This window comes from Gallus gallus, chromosome 3, assembly GCF_016699485.2.
Source record: "Gallus gallus isolate bGalGal1 chromosome 3, bGalGal1.mat.broiler.GRCg7b, whole genome shotgun sequence".
Classification (NCBI taxonomy): Eukaryota; Metazoa; Chordata; class Aves; order Galliformes; family Phasianidae; genus Gallus; species Gallus gallus.
This window is the reverse complement of record NC_052534.1, coordinates 75319697-75339118: the sequence shown is the minus strand read 5'-3', so window position 1 is coordinate 75339118 and position 19422 is coordinate 75319697. Positions and strand designations below refer to the sequence as shown.

Genomic DNA, 19422 nt, shown 5'->3' with positions numbered 1-19422 from the left:
CCTCCGGGGCGAGCGAGCGGGCGGGCTGGAGGCGGTGGGGCTCGTCCCGGGCACGGAGCGCGGCGGGGGCTGCAGCGCGGAGCCGGGTCCGGGAGCCGCAGCCCGGCGGTGTGGAGGTGAGGGGGCCGTGAGAAGTGCGCACGTAGGGACGTGGGCCCCGCGGCACGGGGGCCGATGTCCGCGTGATGAAAGCGTTTCGTACCGCGGCCCTCCGGCAGGAGAGGGGGAAGCCCGGCTCGTGGGAAGGGGCGGGGTGGCGGAGCCCGCGTCGGGTTTGGTGTAAACGCGCTCTCCTCCCAACTTCTAAGGCAGCGGCTGATGAGAAATGGAAACCTGGCTCGAAGTCGTCCTTCCTGTTGTTGACATCACCTGAAAACTTCGCCGGAGATCTCCACGGGAGCGCTGCAAACGTGGGGCTGCTATGTAAGTAGGGGCCGGCTGCGGGTCCCGCTATCGCAAACCTCGATAAAGTGCGGCGTGCATCGTGCCCTGCCGTACGGTGTGTGCTACAGCGGGCACGTAGACAGCCCTCTACGCTCTTATTTTTACAGTTATTTGTGTTTACGTTTGGGATTTCTAGCGTGTGCGTGACCCAAAGGGCACGTTGTCGGCTGCTGAATACCATTCATGCTTAAGGAGAGCACTGAGAGGTATCCGGGATGCCCCAGAGGCAGGTGGAGGGGTGGATTCCCCCCTGCCTCCTCCCAGGAGTTGGTGAATGGACTTAAAATGTCCTCCTGATGTTAAAGCAGGAACCCACTGGGAAGATCAGTAAATCCTTGTCTGTTCAAAGGTGTAAAACGTATCCAAGACTGAATGATTATGTGGCACTGGCTAGGCATGGTCCAAATCCCCTAGCAGGGTAGGTAGAGTGCATGGCTTTTTCTCAGCAGAATGTTATTTACCTAACTTGTTTGCTTTTGGTGTGATACGTCCAGGTGTGCAGGAAGTTTTATAACAACTTTGTTGGAGCTCGAGCCTGCCAAAATGTTTTGTAATCTTCATTCCCTGGTTACTTGGGTAATGTACTGTTTCTGGAGATGTATGATTGCATTTCCAATCATCAGTTACAGTGCAGACAGGATGACATGGCATGGTGATGGTAACTCAGAACTTAGTAATAATTTCTGTGTAGAAAATACCAGTTACATCCACTGAATGTAGCAGATATACCATGGGCTAGCTGTATCGTGTATTAAACACCTGCCTTTACATTTCAGTGGGAGCTTGAGGTCAGTGCAGCCCATGTAGATATTAGGTGCTGCATGCCTGCTTCTGCCAGTGAGGCCCATTGCCCCTGGCAGGAGTGGATGGGAATCCTGTAACAGCAGTGCTCTCCTTAATTCTCTCCCAGTAGTTTGCGTGAAAAGAAACTTGAATCAAATTCAAAAGTGACTCTGTGACAGTACTCAGCTGGGAGTGGTTTTTCCTTTCCTCTGCTTCTTGATATTCACCCGCACTGCGCTTTCAGTCTCACATTGGAGACTGGCTTTGAGCACTAGGAATAAAACGATCAGTAAGGGGTTGGTAGAAGTAAAGTGACTGACCTCTTGATCATGCAGGATCTTTTCTGCAAGCTTTTTGTAGAGCTGTTTTCAGGAACAGAAATGGTGGGAGTGTTGGTATGGTGTATGCTGATGTAGTGAACCTGAAACACCTGGCTTAGGATCATGCCCTGTCCGAGGTGGCATATTCTGGAGTTCACACTGTTAATCTTATAATTCTCTTGCACTAGATTAGAAAAATGATATCTTAATTACTGAGGTACTTGTAGGGTATGATAACAGTGATTAAACACTGAGTTGTATTTCTCCATTTATCTTTACCTTCACCTTTGCTTGACTTTGCCAGTGAGTCATCTTGTGATGTAAGAAGAAACCTTCCTGCCCCTTATTCTCTAAATCTGTGTAATAGGACCAACAATATTTATCTGTTTGGACAGATGACATAACAAAGAATATTTGTAAAACACTTTTAGGTTCTTAAATTGTTTACGCCATCCGACAGCGGTGTTTTATTTACTTACTCTTATTAACTTTGGACTTGCAATTCCTCTTTTTCCTCAGCAGATAGGACTTAGGATAAACTCACAGAGAACTCACGGTCATATCTTTTCTCACTGATGCATTGGTGCGACACGTCAGCAGAGGAAGTACTTTACTTAAAACTACAAATGAAGTGCCACATTTCGCATGCACAATAGCCCTAGGAAGATATTTGTATGAGACATTAATGAATTGTAATTACTTCAGGCAAAAAAAAAAAAAAAAAGAGGGGGTGGATGGGAAATAAGTCATTTTAGCTCCTTGTTGCTATTATTTTTCTTAGAAATTATTCTTCAACAGAGCTGCATGTTAGGTAGAAAACCTTTTAAGCAAAATTCAGATTATCATCTGGATGGGTAATTTACATGAGGTAAAGCAGAAATAAAATTTCAGTATCTCTGGCAGCTGCAGTTGCTCTTAGTATTTAATTCTTAGAGGTCTCTCAGTTTATTCCAGAACATCTTGGATATTAGTGGTAGTAGATTAAAGGGACACTTGCTGAAGTTTTTGTTTTTACTACTTTGGAGCTGAAAGGCATAATGTTTCTAAGGACTGGCAGAGGCAAAAATTACTAGTGGTGAAAAGCCCTCATCTGTACATTATAGAATGTTATGTTCTGATTGCAGTCACGGGTTCTGAAAGGGTGGTCAGGCACTGGAGTGGGCTGCCCAGAGAGGTGGTGGAGTCACCGACCCTGGAGGTGTTCAAGGAACGTTTGGACGTTGTGTTGAGGGACATGGTTTAGTGAGAACCATTGGTGATGGGTGGATGGGTGGACTGGATGATCCTGTGGATCTCTTCCAACCTTTGTGATTCTGTGATTATCTTCCAAAAGTGCACCACTTTGGAAAAATAAATTCAGCCACCAGTTTAATAATAAATATTTTTAAAGCAACTGTGATATTAGTGTCTTGCTGAAAGTTTAGTCTAGATGCTTTGTTGAAATTGAATGAAAGGCTCTTTTCATCCTAACGCTTCAATGAGAAAAAAACTTTAATTTCTGATTATTCTAATTCAAAAGTTCAATTATGTGGGCCAATTACTAAAGGCCTCACAGTAATGAAATAATGTCTTAAAAATTCCTGTTTCAAGTTCAAATTTACTTATTACAAGAATTAAAATTCTAAGTATTATACAGTGCTAATTAGTAAAAGTTAAAATATACATGAATTCCAATTACAGCTTTATTTTCTACGTGCTGTAAACAAAGCTGTGCTTGACAGGTAGTAGGTAGCAATGTGTTTTATGGTACAAGGTGTGACTATTTAGAAGCAATTCAAGCAAAGATGAATTTTGATTTAAATTGCAATTCGTAACATTTCATTGATTTTAATCCATTATTTTATAATCGGAGCTCTTCAAGCTCTGATTATGCTGTAGGACCTCTGTTTCTGACTCTTAAGTTCTCTCTTGTTTTATCATCCCAAAGACTATTGGGCTTTGAGGGTAGGTGCTCAAAAATTAGGAAGAGCTGGAATAAATGTGTGAATTTCCTGGCTTATTTATCGCATAGCTTTCTAATGCATATGTGTTGGCTGTTCTGAATGTACTGCTTCTCCAGAAGATGTGGTTGTGTATGACAGTGGTGCTCTGTACTCATGGTGATACTGATCTGGCCATACAGATGTTTTCACATAAGACCTGTTATTAGGTTTTTGTTTTTTAGTGTTTGATAATGTTACTTTCTTGATTAAAAGGAACCCAGAACATTACTACTAGGTTAAGCTGTGTGTTGAAAGAGGAAGCTGCCCTATAGAAGCAATGTTCTTGTGCTCAATGGGTACACGTTGGATGGTGTAGTTAATACTGCATGGCAGTGTGGGTTCTTACATTATCTGGGTGCACTGCAACCCTCAGCAGTGTACTTCTGATGCACTATTGTGGGCATGAGTGTAGACTGTCTATCTCATGTGATGGTACAAGGTTGTGGACAGTTATGTTGTTCCTCCACTACTTCACTTCGTCAGTGGTCCCACCATGTCTTGCATGAAATTCACAGAATCACAGAGTTGCAGGGGTTGGAAGAGACCTCAAGAGAATATTGAGTCCAACCCCCTGCCAAAGCAGGTACCCTACAATAGGTCGCGCAGGTAGGCCTCGAGGCAGCTCTTAGTATCTCCTTAGAAAGGGACTTCACAACCTCTCTAGGCAGCCTGTTCCAGTGTTCCATCGCCTTTACTGTAAAGGAATTCTTTTGCATGTTTGTATGGAACTTCCTATGCTTGATTTTTAGGCCATTACTCCTTGTTCTATTGCTATGCACCACCGAGAAGAGCCCAGCCTCATCCATTTACTTCCCACCTCCATTTAGATATTTATAAACATTAATCAGATCCCTCCTCAGTCTTCTTTTCCCCAGGCTGAACAGACACAGGTTATTCAGCCTTTCCTCGTATCAGAGATGCTTCAGGCAAGTTCAGGGTCCTTAGAATCCACAGGAAGACTCTGAGAGCAGCAGTTAGTGTGGATGTTGCAGATGCTTGAGGGTAGAGGGAGTCATGGCTCTGGAGTAGGTGTGGTGTGACACACTGAGTGTGGATCTGCCTTAGCCCCAGAGAAAAAAAAAAAGTAATTATTTGGCCCAGTGTCAAGAAAGACAAGGCCTTTTAAATTATGCTGTGATCAAAAGCGTATTTTAAGTACTCTTCAAATCATGAAGTCTCATCTTATTTAAACTCTGATGTAAGCCAAGCTTCTTCTAAGAGCACATTCCTTACTTTCCCTTTGTCTCTCCTGACTTGTCTTCCTCCACATCTGAGCACCATCTGCTCTTGTAAAGCGAGCTACTGAAGATAATTTTTTTGGATGGGATGTGTGACCTGACATAGAGATGGACAAAAGCATTTTCATCTGCATTTTGGAAAATACATCTGGGTATGATGGAAATTAATTCCGTGAAGATGTGCATTGCTGTGTGCACATTGCAGCAGGATCGTTTTCTTTCCCAGTTTGAGATGCTGATTACTTTAAGCCAGAGTCGAGGGTATCTTCTTTTGATTTGATTGGTATCTGCAATGAGACATCTTAACTGTTACCATCCTATCGTACCGATAGCTTCTGAGACAAAATCCCTGACGTTGGCTCAGATGGGTCAGCTTCAGTAGTGTTCAGATAGTGCCATCTTTGTTTTTGTTTCTTACAAAAACAAGTGACCATGTGTGGTAGTCACATGTCAGCTCAGGATTTGAGTGAATTTTTTAACAGTGATAACAGTGAATAATTTCAGGCGTGTTTTATTAAGAGTTTGCTGGCTATGTGTGTACCATACCTGCAGAAATTGTAGCCTGCTCAGAGTCCTTCACATGAGTAATTTTCTGTCATTTTCTTTCTGACCACTTTTGTTATTAGGCTATGTCTGGCTGAAGCCTTCTGGAAGGATTTGGGGCAGTTAGCGGCTGTGGAATTATCCACCTGCCATCTGCAGTCTTTCATTGACATTATTGTTCTGGTTTAAATCCAGATGTTGAAAGAGCAGTGCTTTCTTATCCCTTTCTGACTTGATAGCAGCTTCTGAATCCTTGCAAGGATGTTTTTGGTCATAGTTTTTCTCAGCTTCTGTATAAAATCAGGTTGTGCACTTTTCCTGTGCTGCCTCTTTTTGTTTGTTTTTTTTTCTCTTAGTTGGTATTGGTTTTAAACTTTTACATTCTTCCATTTTCATTAATACTGTGATGTCGGTCCAACCTTTGACTGGTCCCAAGACCTAAAATTTGCACGTTTGGAAGTTCAAGTTTGGATAGATTTTCAGTTGGCAGCAGTACCACTGAAGTACTGTTCTCAATGGCACATTTTTTCATTGAACGCTACCTGATGACTGAGTGGAAGGCAGACATCATAGCAGCTGCTGCCAACCAGCTTGTTGGGTTTTTTTATTTCAGCATCTGAAGGTAGCTAGGAAACATAATAGTAACTGCTATATTTAGACAGGTAGCATGCTATCATTGTTATGTGCTGTCACATGGTGCCCTACAGGCAAACACGAGCGTCTGACCCAAAAAATTGATGGTGTGGAAAGAGCTCTTTGGCAAGAAGTAGTTAAAAGGCTTATTTCCTCTTATCCTGGCATTACACTACCTGCAGTATTCACTTCTTTCATGGGTTTGGATAGCCTTAGACATGCTGAATTCTAGCTTCTGGCCTTGTCAGAGTTGTGTCAGGAATTCTCCTGGAAAGAGGTTGTGGAGGATAGTGTCAGGGCCCTTGGAACAGGTAGATTCGTGCTTCAACGCAGGAGGTTGTACCCCACCTGTAATGCATGTTGATTTCTTCCCAAGGCAGGCAAGTTTCTTCCAGAAACAGCTGCTCTGTGCTTGAGTGCCCTGCATCAGTTCAACTACAGTTCAAATCTATTGATGCAAATGAGAGATTTCAGTATGGGATAAGCTGAGCTGTGAATCAAAGTACAGTATTTTATTAGTGAGTAATCAGCTGCTAAGTCGGATCCTTTTGTTCACTGTAAGATTACACTTAATCAGCTTGGAGAGGCCCAGCTGTAAGAAATCCCCACCTAGCAAGCACTGGCTGAGGTTGAAATCCACTTCACTTTCTGATGCCTTGATAGCAAATGAGGATGCCTGTGTGTGCAGACAGCGAGTGACAATCAGGCTTGGCAGGGCAGGGCTGGGCTGGGGTGAGGCAGGTTTGATTCCTAGTAGAACAGCCTCCAAAAACGGAAGTAGGATACAGTGCTTTTGTCATAACTTGGAGGAACAGACTGCACAGTGCTGGCTGTTTCTCTGTGTAGCCGTCCTCAGAAATCAGGTTATTTCAGTCAACCTGAAGGTTGAGAGAGTGCAGCCTCTCTCATTTGCTGTTAGGACAGGACTGTGCATCTCCAGAGATTTCTTTTGATTCTTCTTGTCCAGAGGGCAGTGGCTCAGCGGGTCAGCTGCCTGTAGATCCAGCAAAACTGCCTGAAAGTTTTAGCTGGACGCCTCAGTGGCCTGTGTTATGTGGGTGCATTTTATTGCAGGGAAGGATGATGCGTCTTCTTAATTCCTTTTCCTCATTTAAGGTCCATGTGTCAGTGAGGAGGGAGCATGAGCTGGAAATAGGCTAGGAGAAGTTCTGGATGAGCAAAAAGGTGAGAAGAAGTGGCTCTGTTTTGAGCCTGACAATGGCTGGTTTCACCTGATGCCTTCATGTATTCTCCAAGCTGATTTTCCTCTGCTTACTTATTCCTCAAATGCAAATTATGTCTGGTCTTTTATTGTCTCTGTTATACTTCCTTATTAACTCTTCTAGTTTTGCTTACTCTTCTCTCAGAAGAGGGAGTGCAAGTTGTTTACAGCTTTTGGTATGCAGTTCAATATTTTACAGTGGTGAATAAAGATGGTTTTGATTTCATTCTCTGCTGTAATAATTGCTACGTTGCTGTGTTGACTGTGCTTTTGGAGAGTGAGCTATTAAAAAACTGAAATCTCATTTTCAAGTCATTCAGAGCCCATCATTATGCATATGAAGTCAAGGTGTTTCTTCCTCCATGAATATCAGTCTATATTTAAATTGTATTGAATTTCACCTGCATTTTTACTGGCTAGTTATTGGTTGTCATTAAGTCCTTCTTTATCTCTTAGCAATAAGCACTTGCCTTTATCCTCAGTAGTTTAGTATTACCAGTAAAATTTGTCACTCAACTGTTGTAATCTTTCTCTGTCACCCCGCTGGGATTCATTAGGGAGTATATTGAACACAATGTATTCATAGGGCAGATGGCTGTGGAGCTGCATGAGTAATGTCCCTCCATTATGATGACGGACTACTTTTTCTTTGTACCATTTATTTTGTGTCTTCTAGTTGTTTCTTTATACAGATGAGGACTTTTCCTGTTATCCCAGAGCTGCTTAGCTTTTGTAATACTGGCTTTTATTTTTTTAAAGCAGCCTTTGATCTGAAGCCTTTGAGGGGACAGATTGCCAAAACGGAATTAAATAAATTAAATATAAAGTAAATAAATTAAATAGTAAAATGGATGTTGTTCCAACTGCTCATCTTCACAAGCTGTAGTGGAGCTTCCAGCCTTCAGTGCCTGACTCTTGCCCTCACCTTGTTGAGTGAGGTGCAAGGGAAAGCAGAGACGAGGTGAATTTCTCTAAGTGCAGCAGGAGAACTGCTTGACACTGGAATGCAGCATGTCCATTGAGGCTGCTCTTACTGTATGTATTTGGAGGCCAGACACAGTTTACCATGGCTTGAGGACAGCTTTACATCAGTGATGCAAACTCACTGCAAATGTGAATTATCATCGAGTAGTTTGAGTTGGAGTGGGCCTTTAAAGGTCATCTGGGCCAACTCCCCTGCAATGAACAGGGACACGCACAGCTAGATCAGGTCGCTCAGAGTCCAGTTCAGCCTGACCTACGATGTCACCATGAATGGAGCAACCACCACCTTTCTGAGCAACCTCACTACCTTCATAGTAGAAAAGAAAACAAACAAAACCACCTTTTTTTTTGTCTTATATTTGATCTAAGTCTCTCCTCTTTCAATTTGAAACCATTTCAAACCATTAGCTTCAGACATTTATCTTGTGTCCAAACAATCAGCATTCAATTGTAACTACTTTACACTGCAAACGCATTCCAGTTTACTTTGCTTGAGTATGCTATTTTGGGATTAAATTTTAGTCAAAATTAAATTCCCACAAATTCCATCCCAAGTTCAATGGGTGAAATTGTTTGACAGATCTCAAATGCAAATTCTTTAGAGTAAATCATCTCTAATCCTTGTTTCTCCTACTTTTCAGATCAGGTTGACCATTTTCATGTGCAGGCCTCCTCTGCTTGCTCAGAAGGGATCCAGTCCTTCTCTCAATGAGGATTTTGCACTTTGTTTATTTGAAAGTAAGATGGGCACCTCACTTTAAAAAAAAGCGGATGGCAAAATTAAAACATCAGTGTGAATACATGCATCATATAGCATGCAATGCCAGTAAATTGGCACTGAATGGGTATTTACAATCTCAGGTATACAGTCTTTGAGAGAATTTCTTTAACTGAAAAGAAACTATTTTTAAAAAAGAATTCCCAGATTCATTTTGTGCTTACAGGGGTAACTTCAAACAAAAACAAACAAAAAAACCCAAATCAACTTTTTTTCCAGCTTCTCCCATTTCCCTCTTATCTGTCCACCAACACATGTGCTTGAGAAGTCTGAAATCAGATTTCTGGCTTCTGCACTCCATTACTCTTTGAGATAATCTATCCTTTAATGTCTAGCAACTGCAGACATACAAATGAGGATGCTGCAGCTTCAGTTAGTAGAATTATGTCAGGTTTTTCTTCTTTTTCTTTTTAATCCTCAAAGTGGAGTACTTGGCATATTTAATTCGAAATCTAGCATCTGGAATTTGGATGCCTGTATTTCTAGCTGTTAATAATTGTTTTTGAAATATTGTATTAATAAGAATTTATTTACCTATCCTACATGGTTTTGCACATCCAACGGGTGTCTGGGTGTAATTACATGGGATGAGCTCGTTATGGCAGCTCCCAGACAAATCAAGAAAACAGGTAGTGGTGTGTCCGTAGAACTGGGCACGCTAAAATCAAAAACAAAAGAAACCCACAACGTTTTGAATGTTTATTTTTTTTCTCTATCACGTGATTTGAAATGAAGAACCTCTTCCCTTGACTAAACTGAAGCCGAGTGTTGAGTGAATCATAAGGTTGCAAGGTAAAGCCCATTTATCCTGGGATCTGCTTCTGCTTCTCCGAGATGGAACTAATAGCGTCGCTGAAATGGAAATCTTTCTGTGTCTTTCATGCCTCCATAGTGCTCATAAAATATGTGTTCGCTCTACTTTGGTGAAAAAAACTCTGAATTCACTTTTCTCATAAGCTAAGCTGGGGGGGTTAGCAATGTAGATTGATAGAAATATGGAGAAATTTCTCAGAATCATAGAATGGTTTGGGTTGGAAGGGATCTTAAAGATCATGTAGTTCCAACCCCTCCGCTATAGGCAGGGACACCTCCCTCTAGACCAGGCTGCTCAAAGCCCCATCCAGCCAGGCCTTGGATGCTTCCAGGGAGAGAGCATCCACAACCTCCCTGAGCAACCTGTTCCAGTGTGTCACCACTCTCACAGTAAAAAATTTCTTCCTAGTATCTCATCTAAATCTGCCCTCTTCCAGTTTAAAACTGTTTCCCTTTGTCCTGTCACTACATGCCCTTATAAAAAGTCCCTTCCCAGCTTTCCTTCGTGAACTGGAGGGCCACTATAAGGTCCCCCTGGAGCCCTCTCTTCTCTAGGCTGAAGAGCCTCAGCTGCATTGTGTGCTGTGATGTTTTATATTAAGATAATGGATTCTCATATAATTCTGTGGAGCTATTTACTGTTATTTTCTCCAAAATACTAAGATTTTGAAACACATTAACCATAAAGGTAGTGTCTCAGTCTGATTGTTTTCAATAACTTAGCTTTTTTATTTTGAATAGAGCAGGCAGGTAACTGTAGCATATCTGAGCTTTATACTTAAGAAACAAACAATCCCTTAGTTTATTGGTTCCCATGCTTTATATTTTAAAGCTGTATACATGCATATTCATTCTTCTTTGCCAACAGAGCAGTTTCTCTGGTTTGTGTATCTTAAACTTACTAGTTCTCCAAATGTACATGGTCATTCAGGAAAAACAGGATAGCACAAAAGTGTTTGCAATGTGAAAATTAGCAGATGTCACCATATAGCATTAAAAAACCCCACCACGCCTCTTATGCTCTGTAAATGAAATTCTCAGGCCTTGCTTAATTTAAAAGTAAGAATAAAATGACACCAAAATAATTATTATTCTTTTAACAAAAATCCATTGTTTTATACATGAATAATAGTATTGCCTATAGACAGGACATTAACAACAAGTTGTGTATAGCACACTTTTAGTTTACTGATTAACCCTCAGAAAGAGACCAGGAAAACAAAACTTTCAACTAGACTTTACATGATTAGGTAGTTTAAAGATGTACACATATTATCAGAGGCTTTTAAAATTTAATTTAGTGCTGTATTTTGTAGTTTTGCTGTATCACATCGAAAGCTGATTTAATCAAATCTCACTTAATCCAGTGATTATGTCCATGTGAATAATACTCAAGGGAATTTGGCTCTGTGTGAAAAACATCTTCCCAGAAGGAAATGTAGTAGGCTTACACTTAAAATAGAAAATAATAATAGTAATACACACACACAAAACAAAAAGACCACCACCACCACCAACAACAAAAAAACCAAAGAAACCATGGACAGGGCTTCCCTGTCTCATTGTGTAATGATTTTCACTGAAGTCTCATATCCCATGAAATGAAATCTGTAGCCAAGATGATATGATATTGGGCAATTTATGTAATTCAGCATGCAGGCCTGCAGTGCTGTTGAAACAATAGGCTGAGTGTTTTGAGGTGCAGATAGCTTGACTAAAATAACGTGTTACAAAAGAAGCTGATATGCTTTCTTGGTGGAAAACGTTCAGTAGAAAAATACTTGTAAACTCTCCATCACATGTTACTATCACAGGAGTAGTTAACATGATGAAGAACATCTCAGCAATGTGATTTGCTCCTGCCTGCATTGAAGTGCCAAGGAGTCTTTTAGCCCTGTTAGGCCACGGTTGTGGTTTCAAGGTAAAGAAGATGCCCCTCAACCTTCTCTCTGGTGCACTGTTGTCTCATTTTCCCATGCCAAATCCCTCTGTCTTTTGCCACTTTCAAGAGTTTCTCTGTATTTTTCTTCACCTTTTTTTTTTTCTTCTCCTCTCTTTTGTCCTACATGTACTCCCTCATCCTCGATCTAAGAATTGTCTGGTCTTCTTTGATCTGTTTCCTTACAAATCTTCTATTTTGGTAGTTGTGTTTGCAGTTTGTAGGTGTTCTTCACAATGGCTGTTGTAGGACTTCCTCCGAGACTTGTTAAAAGCCAGCTACCTCTGTGTTGTATTTTTTTTTCCATACCCTCTTTTCTACGCTTTGCTCTTCTTAATTGGCAACCTGGTGGTGGCTGTTAGGTTGTTTGTTCGTTTGTTTGTCTTTTGCTTTCACTTAGTAGGATTTTTCTGCCTTTCAGCCTTAGTATGTTCAGGTCCCCTTGTATGTACTAAGAATGAAATTGGGCTATGTCTGGAAAGTGTCTCTCATGGAACATGAAAGACATGCGGGTATTGAACTTCATGAGGACAGGGAAGCAGAAGGCTGGAAGGAAAATCCTGCCTTGTTTTGGGAACATGTTTTAGACACATGAAGCCTCTATAACATGGACCTTCCCTTCTTTGTTATTCCATTATTCTTTAAGTTTTTATGTTACATTTCCCTTCAGGATCTGAGCAGCCTTTGTGTGCAGGCAATGTGGATATTCTCCACATGGGAATGCAAGCTTGCATAAACTGGATCCTCATAATAGTACAAAAGGGACTCAGATATGCTGAAATTTCAAAATATTTATTAACTATAAAGCAGGTACACTGAGCTACATGATCCTTTTCAGTTCTTGAAATAAGGCTAATGCATCTGGTTTTGGTTGTGGGCAATTAGAAACATAAGGAGATTGAAATGCATGCAGTGGTGTTCTCCACCTCCACAGCTCCTACCAATGGCTGAGCAAAGAGAGGCTCACTGGAAGATGCCCTGACTTTATGAAGGCACAGTAGCCTGGCCTGTGGAAGCTTTTCCAAGTTTTACTTTCTTCCAAGCTGTGGGAAACCTCCATAAGCACCAGGAGACTGAGGCTCTTTACACCCAACCTCTGTTTCCTGAAATGACTTTCCAGGCAAGGGGAGCTTCTAGTTCTTTGGCTTCCCCAGGGGTCTGCGTGTGTGCTGGGAAAAGCAGGGGAAGTGAGGACACTTGTGCACACGTGGCACTGGTAACTCACTGTACTTGACACAAGTATTTCTAGTTTCTACTCGCATTATGAGCCTGTCACTTGTGTAGGGCAGAGTCTTCAGCAGCAGCTGTGATTCTGTCCTGCTAGGAGGAGGTGCTTCCAAAAGAAGCCATCTCTCTAGCAGTGAGTCTCTTTAATCACCTGAATTGGCTTGTCTGTTAGTGCTGGTCCTTTTTCTGTGTGCTACAAGCCTGCTGCCACAGGAGATTTTTGTTTTACCAGATTGGATATCACATTTCAGTGCAGCAGATGGCATGTGTCTGACAAATGGCCTTTGGTAGGAGTAAGTGTAGCGGGAATACACACTAAACCATTGGCACTTCCCTTGGTCTTTTGTAACATCACCTAAAGTACACCCTTGCTCAGTGCTCATTATAGTCACTTGATGCAAGATCCAAGCTTTTGAGATACCCAATTTCTTCTGTTGTTTGTATACTTGTCCAACTGGCAAGACTGTTGAGAGATGCATAGCAGAGCAGTGTGGTATTTAAGGTGAGTTGTGTTTAATTCATCTGCAGCCTGCATTGAGGGAAGTTATATTAATTTCAGTTACTTTGCCTGAAAGTGCCTTGTGTCAGCTGACAGCTGTTTAAAATGAATTAATTAATGGAGATCTTAGTTTGCAAGATAAGTAGAACAGAAACATGCATGATGTTTATTTTGAACTAGGCTTGGAGGCATTCCTAATGATTCAGATGTTGAGCAGAATGTAACAGAGTGTTACTCTGCATGGCCTTACTCTGCCAGAACAAATGAGGAAGGCTAGGCCGGTTAAAGGGATGGAACAAAAGAGCCCTGGGGCAGAGGTCCTAAGTTGGACTCTTGTTACCAGACTGAGATTCCTACCACAGGACTCCTATGTAGGGCGGGAAGCAGCCTTCTGAAGAACTTCTGAGTATTTTGTAAATATTAAGGAGAAAAGAGAGAGCGTGCCCACAATCCACCAAGAGCTCGTTCAGTTCTGCCTGCCATGGGCTCAGATAGGGTGTGTGGGGGTGTCAGGATTTTTTGAGTACTGTTTGTCATGACCAGTATGGAGATTACTTAGAAACCTCACCTATACAGGTACTGCTATGGGGGGCACCTTGACTATCCATCAGAAAAGACCAGAAAAAAGAGCTTTACTGCTTGCTATGCATAAGTTCTTTTATAGCATTAGAGCTCCGTAGTGGGATTAAGACTATTTTCTACAGGTACTTTATGGTGGTCTTCCTTCAGGAAGACCTTGGAGCATGTCAGTATCTGTGTGGCATCTCACTCTTCCTATCTCTGATGGTTTGTTGGTAATGGTGAGCACGTTGAGCCCTGAAATCTTGTTTCTCTAGGGAATCAAGTCCACAGTTAAGTACTCAGACTTGTCAACCTTGTTGATCCAACCCTATTTTTTAATTACTTCAGACATCTGTCTTCCACTGATGTTCTCTAACTACCTGAGGGTAAAGATAAGCTGTTCTTTTCTGTTGTTTGAAGCATTCAGTGAGAAAGGCTTCATAAAACCTTCAGACAGATACAGGACATAAAGAACAGACAGTTATTCCCTCTCTGTAATTTGCAAGTCTCATTCATGTGCTTTGACAGACTTTCTGAAAGGTATGTTTTTCCTGTTTCATGACAACTATCCTGACAGGTGTTTTTCTTCACCAAAACAAGTTATCCACTGGCTTAAAAAAAAGTGAACTGATATTTCAAATAGTAGTTGGGAAGTTTATTTCTGAGCATAGGATAATTTCCATGCTAGTATTCTGCATTGGCAGTTTAAGGGATAAATCCTGTTTCAGTCTCCTGCTTCTTTGCATTACCTGTATTATCATCTTGTTTCAATAACGAAACCCTCAGGACTTACAAAGGCATGTGTAACCCTGTTGTACTTGATCATGGTGCTCACTCAGACGTCCATTAGGCTGATGCATTGAAAACCTCAATGACAAAATGAATATAAAAGTAGAGCAGAATGATGGAGTGTGAGGCTAGTTTCCCTGTTCTAAACTCCCCGTGTTTGTCTGTACTGACAAAAAAATTGTGTGACAGGTCTGAGCATCCTCGGATTAAACACAGTTTATAAGGAAAATGAACTTTATACCTACTGACATTACTGGTTTAATTGTTTGCTGCAATGAGATTGCCTTACGTTAAGTGGGGTATATGCAGATGTGTGTGGGAGAGATACTTGAAGATATTGTCAGTGTTCACGTCTTTCTCCTCTGTAAGAGGTATACTGACCCAACAAGACCTCCTCATGGAAACATGCCAATAAACACGTATGGACCAGCTTGCCTATTAGTTAGCTAAGCAGTCACTGAAAGGCTCACTATTTTTTCACTCAACCAAATAAAATGATTAACACAAAATAACTGCATGTTTACATCTCCTTTTGTACTGTTTCTCCTTCAGTAGCTAAATCAGAAACAATGGAGAGTGAAGTGGTTCATGTTATTTGTGTGGGACAATTCGGACTGGTTTTTGTTTTTTTGGTGATTGTGCCTTTGTTTTGTCATGAGAATAAATGAATACACTTGTATAGATTTCTGATTTCCTGCATAGCTACCTGGTTTATTCACATTTATGTGGTTAACTAAAAATCACGCATCTGCATTGCATAAGTTGATGGATATATTTTAGATGCATCACAGAATTGCTTATCTTGGAAGGGACCTCTGCAGATCATCTTGCCCAGTGGCTTCAAACAGGGCCAGCTATAGCTTCTTGACCAGGATACTCAGTTTCTTCTCAATGTTTTATATTGGAGGTGTACATCTGAGTGCTTGAGTAGTCAGTATCTTAAAAGGAATTAATGTATCCCTATATTAAGGCTCTGTAGCGCTTAAGAAGGGCATTTTAACCATTTTTTCAATGTTGAAAAATTATTGCAAGTTTTGGGATAAACTGTGTTCCATTAGGCAAGATCATATGTCAATTTTGGCATTGTACAGTCTGTAAAAACTGCAGATAATGGGTATATAGATGGATTGACTGGAGGAAAAAAGAAGATTCCTAAGTGAAGGGTTGGGGTTGGAGAGCGTGGGAGGAGATTTGCCTGAGGAAGTCACTTGCATACTGTGTATTTTTGAGGGTTTTAGGATGTTACTTAATGCTTGGTATCCAAAGTATTTAAGTGTCAAAGAGTTGGGAAGGACCGAGACCTTGGCAAACAATTCCAGCTTTGCTGTTCCTGTTTTGAATGTGTGGCAACAGTGAGTGTGTGTGAAGCAGGTCAGTGCAGCCTGAAGCCTTTTGCAGGTAGATCTTTGGGCTTCTGTCAGCAAGATTGTTCATCCATGCATTGGGGCTGTCTTCAGAAAGCAATGTCTGTTGCATAAACTAAACTTATTCCTGGATTCACAGGTTGTGACATCTGAGCCAGTAAATGTTTCCTGTTTGTACATTCAGCTCAGTACATTTTGACGAAGCAAAGATCTTGTACCAAAAAGCTGCTTCTGACATTGTCGTGCGTTCTGTCCCAGACAACAACTTTCTCAAGTGTAACCCCTCCTTTCTCTCCCTGAAATCTGCAATGATAAAAATCCTGCTGTCATGTCAGCACATGTCTTCAGAGAACCTGAGGGGCATTAATGAGGATAGGTTTAGAATTCCTGGCCTGATTTCTGAAGAAAAGAAAAAAATCAGAGGCAGTATTCTCCAACCTATTAAAATGTTTGCATTCTGCTTCATGGTGATGTCTACTTAACATTTGCAGATGCAAAGTGAAGAGTCAAATGCTTGCCTGTTTTGTGCATAAGAGTGTAAACTCCTTCTTTGCTGAAAGGCAGTACAATTCCAAGCAGTGGAAAGGTATAGGAGTAAAGACATCTGTTCTAAATTTTGAAAGAAATTAATGCTCAGGACTTTCTCATTGGATGTTTCTTCTTCTGTAACTTGCCTGTGAGAAGTAAAACTGAAATGTTTTTGGTAACTTCTACAAAGTGGGAAGAGCAAGGTAACACGTGTTTGCTTTCAGTTCCCATTCCTCAACCCAGCTATATTAATGCATGCATTTGTTTTTGTTTATTTTTGAGCAAGGTTTTATGTTATAGCTACAGAAGCAAGGCATATGCAATCTTTCTGTAGTTTATGGATTTGGAAAACTGCTCTGGCCCATGCTGAGGACTCAGTCTTATCTGCATCTGTGTTGCCTTACAGAAAGTGCCAAACCTGTTCTCCTTTATGCTGAACCAGTCAGCAGACGTCTCTTCTCACTGCTCAATAACACCTCCCTCTCTCCTCCCTTCCTCCAAAAAACAGCTGGACTCCCAACATTCCTCTCATGTCCTGCAAATATTCGTATACTTTGGCAAGAGATTTGCTGCGTTACTCACCACTGGCCAGTCCACTTCTACTGTCCTGTATGCCTATTTCTAGTAGCACTTACTGCTGGAGTTCAAGTAGTGGAGGAGGTGTGTCCTGTGGTTTTAAATATCCTGATACAAATCCTGCAGATCACTGGCATGGGCAATTAGTAGGAGAGACTGTGGAGGCATGGAGAGCTGCTACATACTTGTGTGGTTTTTGTTGGTTTTGGTTTTTTTTTTTTCCCTGTGGCTTTTATTTAAAGAGTAAATTAAATATACAAAACTCAGAAAAGAGTTCTGTGATGCAAATCTTCAAGACGTGATCATGTATGTGGTGCTCGGTGGGAGACCTGCCCTGTGTGGCATACAGGATAAATGAAGTGGGCAGAGCTTTGGAGAGGTAGGAATGTGCTTTTGTGCAGAAGCTGTGAACTGGAACCCAAGAGCAAGTTCACAGCCTTACAAACAGTGGTTGACTAATTCTGATGGTTCCTGGCCTATGATTTGCTATTCGACTTTGGTGTTACATTAACTCCTTCAGGACAAGCATTTTCATTGGTTTTCTTGTTGACATTTTAAACCAACAAATTAATTTGGATCAGAATCATTTTCTGCATGTCCATTTCTTTTACTATGTTCTGGTGCACTGATTTACATCACATAAATCTGGGGAAAAAGTGTTGTTTATTTTATTTATTTCATATTTTAATAATTACCACTACAAAGGGGTTAGATGACTGGGCACATTATTTTGTGCAATACTAATCACAGAATCACCATGGTTGGAAAAGACCTCCAAGGTCATCCAGTACAGCTATCCACCTATCACCAATATTTCCCACTAAACCATGTCCCATGTCCAGTATGACATCAAAACGTTTCTTGAACACCTCCAGGGACGGTGACTCCACCACCTCCTCATATCCAACCCAAACCTCCCCCGGCTCAACTTGAGGCCATTCCCTCTAAGTCCTATTGCTACTTACGTGGGAGAAGAGGCCAACCCCAGTCAGTTCACCAGTTTCTAACTTGGAGTTTAGACAATTGACTCATGATAGTCAGTTCAGCTCAGTTTAAATCTGAAGAGCAGAATACCGACAAGATTTTGTCTCTTGTCTCTGATACTGAGCCAGACTGTCCTCAGAAAGTGCAGAGAAGGTATTCTTCAAGAGGAGTCTGGCACGCTGCTACACGGATTGCTCACATGCCAGGCCCAATAGTTGATTAAGAAATTTCTTGCTCCTGTTCTGCAGACTTTGTTTCAATCTCATAATTGATTTTTGTGAGCTTTCAATCAGAGCAAGCAGGAGCAATATCCTTCTCATTATAATGACAGTAAAACCTCCTGAAACTTTTGGCACAGATTTCTGTGTATCTTCATTGTGGAAGGACCCTTATTTAATCAACATACATTAAGGCAAGGGGGAAGCTTTGCAAGAAGAATTCTTCCTAAGAAGATGAAAGTATAGATTTGTAGGTCTTGGTTTCTGTGTCTGTTTGTTATAAAGTCACAAATGCCTCATAAGATCTACAAGTCTTGGTACAAAGCCATAAACGTCCTTCTCTTCTGTAAGTAGCTTCTCAATATTACTGTGTGCATCGATGTAGAAAAAGCAGAAAAAACCTTTTTGTTCACTATAAGAGTACAGTTTGATGGTTCTGGCAGAAATTATGTTCCTTAAGACGGGAGCAGGATTGATTTCAGGTTCTTCATTTGTTTAGCTTTTGCTGCTTTCTGCTGAACTGTCCATTTATTTTTTTTTTTTCAGTAGCCTGAAACACATTCCAGAAATGTCTGTGCAAGGGAGAGGAATAAGAATGCCAAGGCTGCTGGTGAATAAGAGACTGTAATGAATCTTGTAAACCTGGACCTTTTCATTCAGAGGGTGAATCTTCATTACTCAGTCTTTTGTTGCCTTCTTTTGAACTGGAAGAGAGAGGAGGAGATGTTAATTGCTGTCCTATGACACTTGCCTCTAGCCTACCTGAATTTATGGGGTGGGAGAGGAATGGGGGAAAATGCAGAGGAAATTCATGCTATTTATTATATCTGAAGATGCAGCAGTGTAATTACTTCACTTTAAAACCACCTGGCTTGTTATATTTAAATTTATATTGAAAAATTGATTTTGATCTATATTGATCTGAGCTGAAAGATGATAAAGAAAACCTTCATTTTAAATAACATATATATATATATGTATTTAATAGAAATTCAGT

General features: G+C 41.0%; 1 protein-coding gene across 12 annotated transcripts in view; it reads left to right on the top strand.

The window, feature by feature from the left end:
• The first annotated feature begins 33 nt into the window (after nucleotides 1–33).
• The window catches only part of ANKRD6 (ankyrin repeat domain 6), a 107020-nt gene continuing 87631 nt past the window's right edge, over nucleotides 34–19422 (top strand). For 10 of the 12 annotated variants that reach the window (XM_025149323.3, XM_040697845.2, XM_040697843.2 and 7 more), the window contains exons 1-2: nucleotides 34–116; nucleotides 309–423. The gene's annotated coding sequence lies outside the window, so the exon portion shown is untranslated. The remainder of the gene's footprint in view (nucleotides 117–308; nucleotides 424–19422) is intronic. The other 2 variants (XM_025149322.3, XM_015284698.4) reach the window with 1 other exon arrangement.